This window comes from Salmo salar, chromosome ssa12, assembly GCF_905237065.1.
Source record: "Salmo salar chromosome ssa12, Ssal_v3.1, whole genome shotgun sequence".
Lineage (NCBI taxonomy): Eukaryota > Metazoa > Chordata > Actinopteri > Salmoniformes > Salmonidae > Salmo > Salmo salar.
The window spans coordinates 75,164,863-75,181,175 of record NC_059453.1 but is presented as its reverse complement, the minus strand read 5'-3'; the positions used below and the strand labels follow the sequence as shown (position 1 = coordinate 75,181,175).

Sequence of the window (16,313 nt, the reverse complement as noted above, 5' to 3'; positions counted from 1 at the left end):
ACAAATGGCAACAGAAATAATGTAGTTATTTGTATTTATTCAATATTGACAGCTGTTTTTCCAGAGGGAAGTGAAAAAACTGAAATCCATTTACGCCAATATGGAGTAAACTGGACATTTGTTCCCTGATCTCTTAACAAGACAATCAAGAAAGCTCCAGTAAAATACACAAAATAATCATCTACCCATTAACTATTTACATGGAAATGTACTTTAAAGTTTACTGAAGAAACGCCTAGTACTACATTACCTGTAAACAATAGTGAATTAGTATAAAATTGTACAATTTACAATCAAACGTATATTCATCAGATATAGTAAACTTTATACATAGAATTCAAGGATGGCCACAATTGGTCTTGAAGAGCTCCAGGGTTATGCAGGCTTTCTTGTTCATGCCCAGTTTTAACAAACCTGATTCTCGATGAACAGCTGAGGTCTTGATGAACAGTTAGTAGAATCAGGTCTGGTAGCACTGGGCTTGAACAAAAAAGCCTGTATAACCCTGTGGCTAGTCAATAGCAATTTGGTAACTCCTAAAACAAACAAATGACAAACTGCTGAGAAGCACCTGTAAAATACAAAGTCATTAGACAAGTACAAAACACTTTTAAGAATACGTACTTACAAATCTGACAATGGATAGGTGCTCTAAATCCTTTAGCTGCAAACGTTCTCAGTAATGCTGTACACTGCTGTCTAACTCCAGTAAAAGAGCACACATTCCCACATTTATAAATGGTAGTATAAATATAACAAACAGATGGGAGTACTCACAGGTTTGGAATAGAACATGCATAAGTACTACTGATAGTGTGCATGTGAATAAGCGTAAGTCATTTGTCAGCTCCACATAGGCCCGCTTGACAAATGTCATGCTTCTCAAATGACAGAAGGTGGTGCCTGAAAAGGAGAAACATTTACAACCTGTACAACTTATCACGTGCATTTGTACCGTAGGGATGGCGTGCATCTGACAGATGAGGACAACGACCACTTCCTTGAGAGTTTGAGAACTGGTCTCTCCACTGTTCTCTCCTCCATGGTAGCAAGACGCCACAATAGTACTAGTACACATCACACTCTCTGACCCTTGCCACTCAATGATGCCCAACGAACCCAAAGGCTCTTTTAAGAGACACCAAGTAAATAACAATAAGCACACAACGTTGGTGTGTGTATCGGGAAATGGAGGTGGGGAGGGGGTCAAAATATCCCCTCCGGTAGGCAAACACAGGACCTTCAAATCCCAGGGCTGTGAAGCTAACCATTATAGAGGGTCAACTTGACACTAATTAAACGGACAGTCTGATGATGACAGTCTGGCGATGACAATGTTTTTGTTAACATTCAATCAGTACTGAGTACATTTTTCTCTTGCTTGGTTAAAAACCAAATAGTCAAACAGTTGATGTGTTGAAAATGGTTTCATTTTATTACATAGCTAACCAAGTTATCAGTCATGACATTTTCTATTGACTGTGCACAGATTGCGAAAAGAACCCCAGATCATTATGATGTTGTTTTACCTGGATGCTTTGTGGATGCTTTTTGGGAAGACATTGTAAAGTAACTTGACACTGTGTTGATCAGTCAGTGCAAATTTGGATTATAATGACAAGAAAAAATTGTGTTGAGGAAGGAAGGAGCGTACTGAATTAATGCACATGGTAAGGGACTGAATTTGCTCTGGATCTTCTAACAGCGACACATCTGTTCTGCTGTGTGCATGTATTATAAATTTGAAGTGTGACAGTTTTCCCAGAGTTTGGTGTATATAACTGGCTATAACTTCAGCCAAGGACATTCATGAGCTTATTTGTTTGTGCCCTGACTACACGCAAGTGTCCAGGTCAGCAGTTTTCTGAAAGCCACATGAAAAACTTTCCATAGCAAAATATACCTAGCTAGCTACCTTCTGCTTCACATCCAACTGGTGTTAGCTTGGCCATAGTACAACACTGGGGCCAAGCTTCCTGCCATCCAGGACCCTAGTCATAGACTGTTCTCTCTGCTACCGCACGGCAATCGGTACCGGAACGCCAAGTCTAGGTCCAAGAGGCTATTAAACAGCTTCTACCCCCAAGCCATAAGACTCCTGAACATCTAGTCAAATGGCTACCCAGACTATTTGCAGTGCCCCCCTTGGCCCACTTTACACCACTGCAACTCTCTGTTGTCATCTATGCATAGTCACTTTAATAACGCTACCTACATGTACATATTACCTCAACTAACCGGTGCCCCCGCACATTGATTCTGTACCGGTACCCCCCTGTATATAGTCTCGCTATTGTTATTTTACTGCTACTCTTTAATTACTTGTTACTTTTATCTCTTATTCTTATCCGTATTTAGGGGTTAGGGGCTCGTAAGTAAGCATTTCATTGTAATGTCTATACCTGTTGTATTCGATGCATGTGACCAATAAAATTTGATTTGAGCTATCTATCTACAGCTGCTAGCCTTTTACTGCTAGCTGCGCAGCAACTGAGTTATACCCAGTTTTAGAATTATAAGATCCGGCTGAAAAGATGTTAGCGTTGTCAGAAATGCTACAAGAAGGTAGCACATCGTTGGTTTATATTGGGCAGAAATGTGCACGTGATAGCGGTAAATTGTGAATTTAATAAAAACTGTTGCACCTACAAACTTATTCAGTCCAATGGATCTAAGTCTAATTACTGGTCACTGTATGAGTGCTGTAGCCATGTTTTAATCCAACGTCTAGAATTTGAGCTAGGTTCGGGAAACAAAAAAAATCTGGTGTAGTGGCTCTCGGTAAAGGCCGGACGGATCATCACGAGAGGTGGGGAGAGTGTTGTGTACCTCCAGTCAAGTTGATTTGCGAATTCCACATTGATGTTATATTGGCTTAGATATGATGGCAGGGAGAATTGAATTTAACATTGAGCTTCAACCAATGCATACTATCGTGTGGCTCGACTATATTACGAACACCAGTTAAGACATCAACACAGCTGCCAGTATTTTCCAAAATTGAGTCTTTACTAGTGATCCTAAGCTTGTTTTGGACATTAGGTATTTCTCAGTGTCATGCATAAATTATGATCCACTCTAGCAGGCAGCTCTCCATAGTAGCAAAAAATAGCAACATCTGAGACATTTATTGAGGGTGAGTGTGGCTTGTTGCCTAGTACTGGGCTAATATACAGTACATTAATGTTAAGTGGCATACACACATGTCGCTGGGGAATGTTCATCGCTGTTCACCCTGGCATCATACTCTGTGTGCGTGTGCGCCCGCACATGAGGGTGATAATAGTCGTAAAGAGAACACTGGCACTAGTTGTCAGGTATGAGTGCGTGTTACTCTCCTGGCGTGATTCCTTGTCCTCCACCACAGAAATCCATATGGATTTATGGGAATGAATCACAGTAGTTGTACAGTGTAGAGCGCTGCTGTAGAACCAATCATATTCTACCCACAGCACACTACTGACAGGTCCAGAAACCTCACTCTGGCTCTACTGATAAAAGGCTCTGCTTTAACCTGTACTCACATGCTCTACAGGTCCTGTTCCTATATTTATTGGTCATGTGATTGGCATGGGGAGAGGGGGTGGCGGAAGAGGGGGCAGTTTGGGGAGAGAAGATGTTTAGGTTTGGCATGGAGAGGCCTATGGTAAGGTGAGGTTACACTCCATTTAAGATGTATGTACAGTTGAAGTCGGAAGTTTACATACACCTTAGCCAAATACATTTAAACTCAGTTTTTCACAATTCCTGACATTTAATCCTCGTAAAAATTCCCTGTCTTAGGTCAGTTAGAATCACCACTTTATTTTAAGAATGTGAAATGTCAGAATAATAGTAGAGAGTGATTTATTTCAGCCTTTATTTCTTTCATCACATTCCCGGTGGGTCAGAAGTTTACATACACTCAATTAGAATTTGGTAGCATCGCCTTTAAATTGTTTAACTTGGGTCAAAAGTTTCGGGTAGCCTTCCACAAGCTTCCCACAATAAGTTGGGTGAATTTTGGCCCATTCCTCCTGACAGAGCTGGTGAAACTGAGTCAGGTTTGTAGGCCTCCTTGCTCACACACGCTTTTTCAGTTCTGCCCACAAATGTTCTATAGGATTGAGGTCAGGGCTTTGTAATGGTCACTCCAATTCCTTGACTTTGTTGTCCTTAAGCCATTTTGCCACAACTTTGGAAGTATGCTTGGGTTCATTGTCCATTTGGAAGACCAATTTGCGACCAAGCTTTAACTTCCTGACTGATGTCTTGAGATGTTGCTTCAATATATCCACATAATTTTCATTCCTCATGCTGCCATTTATTTTGTGAAGTGCACCTGTCCCTCCTGCAGCAAAGCACCCCCACAACATGATGTTGCCACCCCTGTCCTTCACAGTTGGGATGGTGTTCTTCAGCTTGCAAGCCTCCCCCTTTATCCTCCAAACATAACAATGGTCATTATTGCCAAACAGTTGTATTTTTGCTTCCTCAGACCAGAGGACATTTCTCCAAAAGTACGATCTTTGTCACCATGTGCAGTTGCAAGCCGTAGTCTGTCTTTTTTATGGTGACTTCTTCCTTGCTGAGCGCCCTTTCAGGTTATGTCGATATAGGACTCATTTTACTGTGGATATAGATACTTTTGTACCTGTTTCCTCCAGCATCTTCACAGGGTCCTTTACTGTTGTTCTGGGATTGATTTGCACTTTTCGCACCAAAGTATGTTTATCTCTAGGAGAAAGGACGCGTCTCCTTCCTGAGCGATATGATGGCCATGGTGTTAATACTTGCATACTATTGTTTGTACAGCTGAACGTGGTACCTTCAGGCATTTGGAAATTGCTCCCAAGGATGAACCAAACTTGTGGAGGTCTACAATTTTTTTTCTGAGGTCTTGGCTGATTTCTTTTGATTTTCCCATGATGTTAAGCAAAGAGGCACTGAGTTTGAAGGTAGGCCTTGAAATACATCCACAGGTACACCTCCAATTGACTCAAATTATGTCAATTAGCTTATCAGAAGCTTCTATAGCCATGACCTAATTTTCTGTAATTTTCCAAGCTGTTTAAAGGCACAGTCAACTTAGTGTATATAAACTTCTGACCCACTGGAATTGTGATACAGTGAGTTATAAGTGAAATACTCTGTGTGTAAACAATTGTTGGAAAAATGACTTGTGTCATGCACAATGTAGATGTCCTAACCGACTTGCCAAAACTATAGTTTGCTAACAAGAATTTTGTGGATTTGTTGAAAAACGAGTTTTAATGACTCCAACCTAAGTGTATGTAAACTTCCGACTTCAACTGTAGCTCTCTTTAGTTAAACCAATAGAGCGTTACTAGCTGAACATCACATAAGATCTGGCTCTACAGAAAGTATTATAGCAGATGTTTCCATCCAGTTCAGTACTGTGCAGGCAGATGTGTGGAAGTAGAGGTGGATTCGAGTGAAAAGATGCTGGCAGTAGCAGTACCCAGTTTCTCCACTCTGCTACCGCTGCAGTCTTTTCAGTAGGTAGAGGAGAGTCTAACATACCACAATCAAACCTGAAGTTAACCTTCTAAGGTCCTTTTATATTGCACAACATGTTGATTCATCCTCTTTTCCCTAGCTTTCCACTGTGGCAATCTAACCTCCATGCTAACTGGGGGTCCTGGCTAAGGAGCCTGCCTGCTCAGCTCCTAGCTTGGTGATCAGCCCTGATAACATTCCTCTGGTGAGCAGCTCTTTCCTTCTCTCTCTCCCTCCTCCTCTCACTCCATGCATCCATATGGTTGATCCACTGGTTGCAGTCTAGTGAAGTCTTCCCCTTCAGGTCAGCAACACACAAGGCAATCATCTCCATGTCAGTCTCTCTCTCTCACCCTTCTCTCCCGGTTGCTCATCTGAGAGAGGAACAGACTTTTTCAATTACATAAACGTTAAAAGTGTTTTCTTCAGGCTATCGTGCTGCAGTGATTATCCTCTGAGAGCCTCTGTCATTTGACTGTATGATCCCCAGTCCCTGCACTGCTCAGCCAGCTGGAGGGGAAGTGGTGAGTAACTTTTACATATTAATTCAACACTGTAGCAAACATGCCATTTCACACACACACACACACACAAACTGACAGCCATGGAATCTCTGCCTGGATACACTCATGTTAGTTTCCTAGCTTTTCTCTCTGTTATGTCTAATACCTTTAGTGATTGACTGACTTGTGTTTCTTTAGGCAAATGTGTGCACAACTGGTATTTTAGGTTATTTGGAAATACATGTCTGTGTCTCTATAAGCCTTTTGTTGTCATGACATTTTGTGGGATTCAGATTTTGTGTGTGTGTGTGTGTGTGTTACAGTCATGTATGAAAGGCTTGTGACATGTGTGATGTAAACATCTTTTGAAGCATGTCCTTTCATTCTCTTAGCACTGCTCTGTAGAGCCTGCCAGGTAAGGTGTTGGGAGTGGGTAGCTTTATCTTTAGAGTGAGAGCTGGAAAAGAGTGAAAGGGGGAATACAGTAAAAAAAAGGGAGGCAAAAAAAAGGAGGAAACAGCGGGAAGAAAGAGAAAAAGAGAGGGAGAGAAGGGAAAAGGCAGTGTAAAAGCAGTCTCCTGTCATCTCAGCTGTTGTGATTTAAGTGGACTGACAGCACACAAATCTCCCTGCATCTCACAGCTGTGTGACATACCTTCCTCTTTTATTTTTAACTCCACTTATATGGGGCTAGAGCAGGGACAGGGAGCAGACTATTGTCTCAGCAATGTGGACAAGGTGTGTGAGTGTATTAGGGTTGTGCGTTAAGGTTGTGTGTAGTTGGCTGTGAATATCAGGGTAGTCTAGGCATTTATATCAAAAGCTTTTGGTGTGTGTTATGCTTCAAATCATGTCAGATATGACAAGTTAAAGTACAGTTTATATCTGAGATATACACTGCTGGGTCGGCCGTCTTTATTGGCTGTGTGAGTGTCTATAAATCGCGAGGTACATTCCACATAGATGTGCTGCACTCAATGTTTATGGCACCCGGGTGTGAGTGGCTGGCGCAGGCCTAGTAGGGAGAAGAATAGGGTTTGACACATAACAGGCTGTGGCTTCCTGAACACGCCCTTTCTGTCCCCAAAATGGTCTCCATGTTGACTGATTTAGAGCCAGTGGTTAAACCAGGAAAAATAGAACAGATATTTTGATTGAAAGTGGTATCAACTGGGGCAGATGTAAAACTGTCAGCTAGATAGGAATCTTGGAAAGTTAATCCCATTTTGGGTTCCAACTGGCCATTTGAACCTTTACTTAGAGCTACACACTGAAGGCTAGTGCTGACTGCATCAATCCACACAGACCCAGGACAAACAGCCTCCTTTCAATACAATACCCCCAGGAAGAGGGCTCTGCTGAGTGCAGAGGAGGGGAAGATTAAAGGAGGGAGAGAGAGTGAAAGACAATGGGCTGGATGGATGTGGTGTGTTGATCTTTAGAGGCTCTCCAGGTGGTGAGTGTGCCCATTGATTTAAAGAGTGGGTGTGCTGCCAGCCCCATTTCCTGCTCTAATGCTGTATACTGATCAATGTCCCGGGCACAGCTCGCCATGAGTCAGACCAGCGGGGAGATTTAATCTTTAATCATATTTAATCTCAGACACTTTGGTTTAATGCTGCCAATCATCCATCTTGAGTCTGTTACTGTTGTAGCTCTTCCTGTTCTAGTATAACAACATAACCAAATATCACGCCAGTCAACTGTCCACTGACAAGAGTTTGAACAATGGCGACATGAGCGACATTGATATGGAAACAGAGCCGGGGACCCCTCAGTGAGCTCACAATGCAGACTGCCTCTGTGGTGATGTCACAGTGTAGGCCTACATCTTGTAACTGGGGAAAATAGAGAAGCGTGCGCCAACATCAACATGAACAAATTCATTCCATCTATACACGGAATTTCAAATAATTGCATCTGAGTGACATTTAGTATGTTTATATTACACATGTCCAACATAAGTTTTATTAGATTTTCTTTGTGTGGTAAGCCAAAAGTATCTTTGTCTCCAGTATTTGGCTCGACACCCACCACACTTGAATCTGCCAGAGAGCCAAGAAAGCGGGCTGACTAACCAGCCTGCCACTCAGTACTTCCAAGCCTGCCATCTGATAGCACAGGCCAGGGAGGTGACTGCACTCTGGACCTGTCTGTCAAACACAAGGCCTTCCTTCAACAACTCTAGAGAGGGGGGAGAGAGAGAGGATAAAGCAGCTTGAATTTGATTTGAGAGGGTGGAAGAGGGGGAGTGAGGGAGAGATAAATGTAAAGAGGCTGGGGGTATGGGGTGGGAGAGGACAAGGGAGGCGCTGAATGAGAGGGATAAGAGTGAGGTGCAGAGAGAGAGGGCTGAGTGAGAGATGGGGGGGGAAGGAGAAAGAAAGAAGGGATACTGAAACGATGAGGCCAGATTGAGGGGAAAGGAGTGGAGGCACAGAAGGAAAAGTGGGAGAGAAAGAAAGGAGGGATAAAGAGAGTGAGACCCTCTGTCTATGTGCCATCCAAACCACCCCTCTCCTCTCATCTCTCTGTCATGGATCTAACCAGAACACATTTTTCTATTCCCTCTACTCACCCAGTCCTCTCATTTTCAGATTGTTTCCTCGCTAAACCAGACTATGTTTCATAGAATTAAACACACTATCATAAAATCTCATGGAAATCATGTCAAATCCAACTAGCTCCAATGCCATTACAATAGGGCTTTCTCTGCTGAGGGCTTCTTTCATACAGAATAGTCTTAGCAGATTTCCCCCCAGGGGAATGTAAATGTGAGATGGTTGGCTCAGAACTCAAGACCTTCATCCCCTCTACTTCTACCTTGTTGACTGAAACGTCTTTATAGTTGTGCTGACAGAGATGAAACTGAAATCTGCCAGTGCTGCCTTTTCTACAGAGGATGGTCACGTCCGTCTGTTGTGACTTAGATAGACTGCTAGTTGATAGACTGCATTGCTCACGCATATGCGGGCACGCACAGACTCACTCACTCACAAACTCACGCATGCGCGCACACACCCACAAATGATCTCTCTTTGTCTGAGCGATAGTGTAGATAATCAGTCATTGAAGAAGCCTTAGATGATGCAGATATTTAGCTATCTCCATCAGCCATCTCTTTACATTCTGGTGAAAGTGGTTTGTAAATCGTTAATTTGGTAAGGCCTTACTCCTGACCGTGGGTTCATTAGAGAACATGAAAGGCTAGATTGGAGTTTCATTGGAGAGAGAGCAGCCTCTGATCTCTCTGCTTGAGTTAATGAAAAGATGAGACACACAACTGAGCCATTGTGTTAAAGCTCTGTTAATTGGGTTTAACTCCCAACCATCATTCTTTGTGTTTCCGTCATGTTTGCTTAGGGGACAGAATACTAGTTGCCAAGCACACCACTCCTAACGCTCACCAGTTTACATTGGAAAGTAGACTAAATGAACAGTTTGGTGGTTGTGATTCTGCTCCTAGAATATTTCAAGCATCTGCATTTCCTATTTCTGTCTTGATTCCACACAGATTGGCCTATAACCTGGAATGACTGGATGATGGGTGCTCATTTGTCAGACTGTGACAGGCCTGCTTTAGCAGAATGCTTTGGGCAAATGAGTCCTGGGGTCATGTGTTAATGTTGTTGTGTCATATGTCAGGTCACATTGAGCAAATCCCAAAGGCATGGCGTATATCTTCCTTTCCCTATCTGGCCTGGAACATGGTGGTGGTTAGCTAGCTAGAGCTGTGGGACTGCGGAGATGCAATCCATGTTTACAAAATAACTGTCAGTGTGACCAGTGTCAGAGAGAGAGCCACTTGGTTTCATTCGGGAACAAATGTGTAAAGGAGTTCTATTTTCTGTCTTCAGAGAATGTAAAGGAGTTCTATTAATTTTCTACCATTGGCTTTGCTGTCTGACATCAACACGCATCAGACATGGCTGTTTTAAAGGTTTCTATATAGCACACACCACATGCCAAAGAGCAGTGGGTCAGGGCTCTGTTGAGAGGAGGGAGGAAAATAGCATGCCATGAATTCAGATGTCACGTTAAGTGGGGCTTGCTTCTTTACCAGAAGGTCAAATTGCGATCAGCCACGCCACAACACACTTTATGACAGCACTGTGGAGTAGCAACCCCTAGGCATTTAACTCTGCTGCTACGGATCCTGGGAAGTTGCATCTGTCTCTTAGGAGAAGCAGCATCACAGCAGACCCAGGCTCGTTACGGTCGTTATATTTCTCCTTTTATCTTCTGTTTATAATGTCAAGCTTCCCTAAGTTAAATACAGGACCAGAGGGACTAATGATGTTCATCTAGAGCGACTGAGCCCTAATTGGACAGAATGCCATCCATATGTTATTGCAGGTAGTGGTGGTTGCCACCCCTGTGGTCCTAAAGCTTACAAGCAGGGCTCTTGGGAGGAGGGGGGAGGTAAAAGGTGTGGGTGGGAGGCAGGGTTTTTATGAGATGGTTGGTTTATATGGAGGCAGAACTTGGGGCTCTGTAGACACCCAGGTCTCTGTGCACTGACTGCATTGCAGATGGCTTCAGTGTGCAACGTTCCTTAAGGTGTGTATATATACATGCACAGAAGACTGGAGATCCAGGAAAGCACAGACTTCAGAGTGCCACCCACCAGGTGCTGTTGATGCTCACTGTGCTCCCCATCCCTCTTCCACGTGTCACCCACAGGACGCATGAGTTTGTGGACGTCACCAGGTGCCAATGATACCACCCTCAGGCTTCCAATACACACACACACACACTGAACATGCATCAGTGACTCCCCATATTTCCCAATTGTCACGCGATGCTCACAGAGGACAGATGAGGCAAGCAGAGTGCAGAGGGCACCCACTGGCACGGAGAGCAGCAGGAGGAGGAGGAAATGGGGGAGTGCCGGAGTGAAAACAGCCTGACAGGTTTAGGATTATTGGGTTAACAGAGAGGGGGAACGTTGTGGGAGCTAGGAGAGGCATTTAGAGACAGAAAGAGGAATAGGAGATACTTAGTCAGTTGCACAGCTGAATGTATTCAGCCAAAATGTGTCTTCCATATTTAACCCAACCACCCTGAATCAGAAAGGTGTGGGAGGCTGCCTTAATCAACATCCATGTCATCGGCACCCAGGAAGCAGTTGTTGTTGGGGGTTAACTGCCTTGCTCAAGGGCAGAACAACAGATTTCTACACCTTGCCGACTCGGGGATTCAAACCAGCAGCCTTTCGGTTACTGACCCAACACTCTTAACCGCTAGTCTACCTTCCGTCCCCACAGCCAAAAGACCGGATAGGTGGAGGGAAGTAACTACATTAAAGGGGAGAAATAGGGAGTTAAGTATGCGAGGGAGAAGAAAGAAAGAGGGACAAAGATTTAGGGAGGGAGGTAAGTAGAAAAGGAGAGAGAGTGGGAGTGAGGAGCGCTGCCAACATGTCCCATGGGTGATAAATGAGGCCATAATGAAGTATCTGTGCTCGTCTCCCTCTGGCTGGAGAAAACTGCAGCCTTCGCACAGAGCAGGCCTCGCTGTATCACGCCATGGAGAAACACATACAGACACACACAGCTCTCATCTGCATCAAGTGTGCTCTGATTCTCTCCATATATATTTACATTTTATTTTATTTTGTCATTTAGCAGACACTCTTATCCAGAGCAACTTACAGTAGTGAATGCATACATTTCATACATTTTTTTCCCCCCATACTGGTCCCCCATGGGAATCGAACCCACAACCCTGGCGTTGCAAACACCATGCTTTACCAACTGAGCCACACGGGATCACGTGCGGCGCGTGTGGCTCATATACAGGGTGAGTCCTACCTGGCCCTGGCAGGGTGGGTTACTTTGTGCAGGCCATTGTTCAGTGTGACAGGGCTAGGGTTGCAAAGGGAGGGTATTTTACTGGAAACTTTACCAGTAAACTACCAGAATTCTGGTATCTTTCAAGGATTTTATGTAATCTATCACAAAACATCTAGTGACCCTTTTTGTGTACCTTAGATTATCACAGGTGTCTGTAATTATCTCTGGCCTTATCACATGTAAAATATATTAAATAATTAAATAAGATGATTTTAAAATAAAAAATTGAATGAAAAAGCTGTAAAACATGATCAACTAATTGAATACCTTTGGTGCTTAATATGAGGGTTTCAGCATGAATATCCTTTATATTGTTTTTGCTTGTCAATATGTATTTGTAGTCAATGTTTTGGCGTCAAACTGGTGGCATTTGTGAAAAAAAAGTAATTAGTTGGATGAGTTGCAGAAGTAATTGAAAATAATGTAATTGTTGATTAGATGCTTTTTTCATTCATTGGGCTATTTTCTCTAGAACCAGATCTACTAAAACTAATGGACAATATGGATATAAAAAAAAAAAATAATACTTTTATATAAATACATTTTTTTAAAGCTGCAATATAACTTTTTGGGTGACCTGACAAAATTCACATCGAAATTTGAGTTATAGATCTGTCATTCTTATTGAAAGCAAGTCTAAGAAGCTGTAGATCTATTTTATGTGCACTATTTCTATGCTTCCCGTGCTTAAGTTTTTGCTTCTTTTACTTTGTTTTCTAAGCCAGCTTCAAACAGCTGAAAATGCAATATTTTTGCTTATGGAAAGTGTATTTCACAGCGATTTAGATGGTACAATGATTCTCTACACTAGACTTGCATGTTTTGTCACATAAACTGAAATTAGGAGAACTATTAGAATTTTTGCAACCAGGAAATGGCGGAACAATTTCTGCGCAGTGCATCTTTAAAAGTTATTCAAGTATTTACTGATGATTCCGGTAACTTTGGTACCTTTGCAACCCTAGACAGTGCTGTGATGTCGAAGGTAGTGTGGTTTTTTCAAAGGGAATGATGGAAGAGAACACATGTTAATACCTCTCTGGAGGAAACAATGGGGGTTCTTCTGTGGCTTGTTGTGGCACTTTCTCACTGAGATGTTATTCTGTTAATCCTCAAGATGTATAACAATGAATCTTAAGTGTGCAAAAAACGTTAGTAAGGCATTTTTGTAAGATGACAGTGAAATAACAACAGTGTGTATGGGAGAGAGGGATCGAGAAAGAGAGACAGAGGGAGGGATTGGGAGAGGGAGAGAGAAGAAATAAAGAGAAAGGAAGCAAGAGAATTTTTAAAAGACCAGATGATAGATAATATCATGATAGACGATGAGACAGAGAGTCAGCAGCGTTCTATGAGATTAAAGCATGAAAACCTCACGCAGCAGCCAAAGCAAACCTTTCTCCTGCACCTGAGGTGTGGCCGTTTGGCTAGTGAAGGTGTAACCCTTAGTGTCAGCACCTAGCCCCAGAAATAGAACCCTCCTGTGAATTCCATACGCCAGTGTCAATCAGTATGGTTTGGGCCAGGGTGTGTGTGATGGGATGGGGGGAGTGTTTGTTAATTAAGTTGCCTATCTGGACCCAGGTCACGATGCCAACACAGCACTGACGTGTTGGGAGACATGGCCCTCTGCCTTCCTTAGGATGAGGAGCTGCAGGAGGTGTGTGTGTGTGTGTGTGTGTGTGTGTGTGTGTGTGTGTGTGTGTGTGTGTGTGTGTGTGTGTGTGTGTGTGTGTGTGTGTGTGTGGCTGCTGTTACATGGGATCTGTCTCTTAGCCTGCACGTGTCACTTGATTGACACAAAGCGTCTCTGTCTTCTTACCTCCTATTGTTGGAGCCTTTTCCTTTAACATAATGGCATTCTGTCATCTATTCCATAGAAGGCCTGAACATGTTTGAGTCAGAGGAACTTTTTGTAGTGGTTGTGTAGTGCGATTTGGGTTGTTCATTGGATTTGTCCTGATGTTCTTTATTTATTTATTTGTGCACTTGTTTGACATTTCACTGCATTGTTAGGAGCTAGTAACAAGCATTTCGCTGCAGCCGCTATAAAATCTGCTAAACTGTGTACGCAGAAAATACATTTTGATTTGATTTGATTTAGAGGGAGGAGATTTTAGGTTTGCAGTGACTGTGTGGGCCGAGGCTTTCTCACTTTCATCCCAGTGGAAAAGGGGAGAGGAGAAACTTTCACTGGAAAGTAGCACAAGGATAATGTGTGTGTGCATGTGTGTTTACAGTACATGTATGTATACATGTGCATTCAGATATAGGATCTTAATTTGATCACTTTTTTGCTGAGAATTGTTCATCACAGAAGGAAATGCAAACTTGTAATGTATTAGATGTTTAGAAAGGCTTCTAAAGTTTGTAATTTACACTTTAAAATTTCAGACTTGATTTGCCATAACAAAAACTGTATCAGCCCCTACAAAAAACGTCCATTAGTTATAATCCACATAATAATTCACATTTCCTGTTGCTGCAGGATTCTTTTCCTGCTGTAGCAAACTTGCTCAAATTAAGATCATACATCTGTACGTGTGTTTTTTGTGTGTCCTACATACATTAGTGAGGAGTGTGCAGTGTTGGTGTGATTTTTCCCAGTGTGCCACTAATGTAAAGACCATATGGAGCAGGCAGCCAGCAGTCCGGGCCATGCCCACTCCTACATGCCTAGCTGGTGCACGATTCAGGGTCTCTCTCACCCTGCCACCTCATCAACCACCTAGCCACCCACCCTCCATGCCACTGCACCCCTCTAAGAGATATATGGCAGGGACTCAGGGTATAAAGTGGTCCTCACCCAGAATGCTAACCATTCTTGGCATATAGTTGTAAACACACATACATTACATGCATACGGCATTCCCATAGGCTTCCCTGTTCCCTGTAGGGCACCTGAATATGAGTTTGTTCCTGCTGAGGAATGACCTCATTTCCCCACATGCACCAGAGAGCACTAAGCAGCTCCCAGTTTGTGACTTCCCCTGACTTTCATCTATCTGAAGCCTTTAGGAGCAGACCTGTTATAGTATGGATACACCCAGCAACACTCTACCTTTTAGTTATTTGAGTTATTTCCTTCTGATACCACAGTGTGGGTAAAACAGTTTTACTCTAACTTGCCATGTTTAGCAATGGCAAGATAGTAAATTTATGTGACTGTGCGAGGGATCCAGTACTGTAGATTGACTATGTGTTCTTTGGTAGCATGTTCAATATGGGTCTGTTTTCAAATATCTCTAGAAGTGTCTCTAGCCCAGCCCAGCCATCCACGTGTAGCCGAGGCCCAGCAGAACCAGGCTATGACCTGCCTTATCGTGATGGGGGTCATAGTGGTGATGGCGGTACACTCATAGAAAAAAAGGTGCTGTCTCGAACCAAAAAGGGTTCTTCGGCTGTCCCCATAGGAGAAACCTTTAAAGAACCCCTTTTGGTCCCAGGTAGAACCCTTTTGGTCCCAGGTAGAACCCTTTTGGATTCCATGTAGAACCCTTTCCACAGAGGGTTCCACATGGAACCCAAAATAGTTCTACCTGGAACCAAAAAGGGCACTACGTGGAACCAAAAACAGTTATCCTATGGGGACAGCCGCAGAACCCTTTTTCTAAGAGTGTAGAGATGATGGGGGTATATGTGCTTTGACTCACCATGAAGTAGACCAGGGATAGGCAACTTTGATGGAGGTGGAGGCCACAAGAAATCTGAAATCATCATGAGGGTCCACGGTACCCACAGCCACACAGAGCCAGCCCTGGCCTTTTGGGGGCCCTATTCACTGCATCTATACAGTGTATTTGACAATAAAATATTGTATTCTAACTCAACAGTAAGTTGAGACCCTGACTGAGTTCCTACAAATGGGGGCTACATGGTCACCTGTTGCCCATCCCTGAAGTAGAGCAACACAAACAAGCTCCAGCCTGGTGAACTCAGCCTTTAGCATTCAGCAGTCTCTCTCTCACTCTCTAATTCTCTTGCTCTCCATTTCCCCTCTCCTCTCCACTTCGGGGACAAGGAAAATGGTTTCATGGGGTCATTTAAAGAAGTCTGTGATCCGTCTCTCCTCCTAATTGTTTTCCCAAATCCTGAGTGGGCGGGGTTTAGGACAGAAGGGTGGAATGCAGGGGAAGGTTATTACACACTTGAACCTCTGTCTTCAGCCCAATATGCTGCTACGTTACACAGAGCCAGATCGGCCTAAGATACTGGCTGGGTAATGGAGGATGCATAATGGAGGATGCATACAGTGTGTGGTTGATGTATGTTTCCGTGTGTTGAGAGGGAGAAATGGGGAGAGAGAGAAAAAAACAAACGAGAGAGATGTAGAAAAAGAGATGGAGATAATCAAAGAAAAGGGGGAAGCATATAGAAACCAAGAAAGAGACTGACATAAAGTGAAAGAAAGAAACAGTGCATACCGTAGAAAAAGAGAGATGGACCAAGAAAGAAA

The 16,313-nt window shown here is 43.2% G+C and overlaps 1 protein-coding gene across 2 annotated transcripts in view; it reads left to right on the top strand.

Annotated features, from left to right (window-relative positions):
* LOC106565843 (prickle-like protein 2) overlaps positions 1-16,313 on the top strand; it is a 119,613-nt gene that overhangs the window by 41,268 nt on the left and 62,032 nt on the right. Inside the window, exons 3-4 of one of the 2 annotated variants that reach the window (XM_045691772.1) lie at positions 5,600-5,704; positions 5,929-6,023. The exons of the other annotated variant lie outside the window; for it this stretch is intronic. The gene's annotated coding sequence lies outside the window, so the exon portion shown is untranslated. The remainder of the gene's footprint in view (positions 1-5,599; positions 5,705-5,928; positions 6,024-16,313) is intronic. 2 annotated transcript variants of the gene reach the window in all.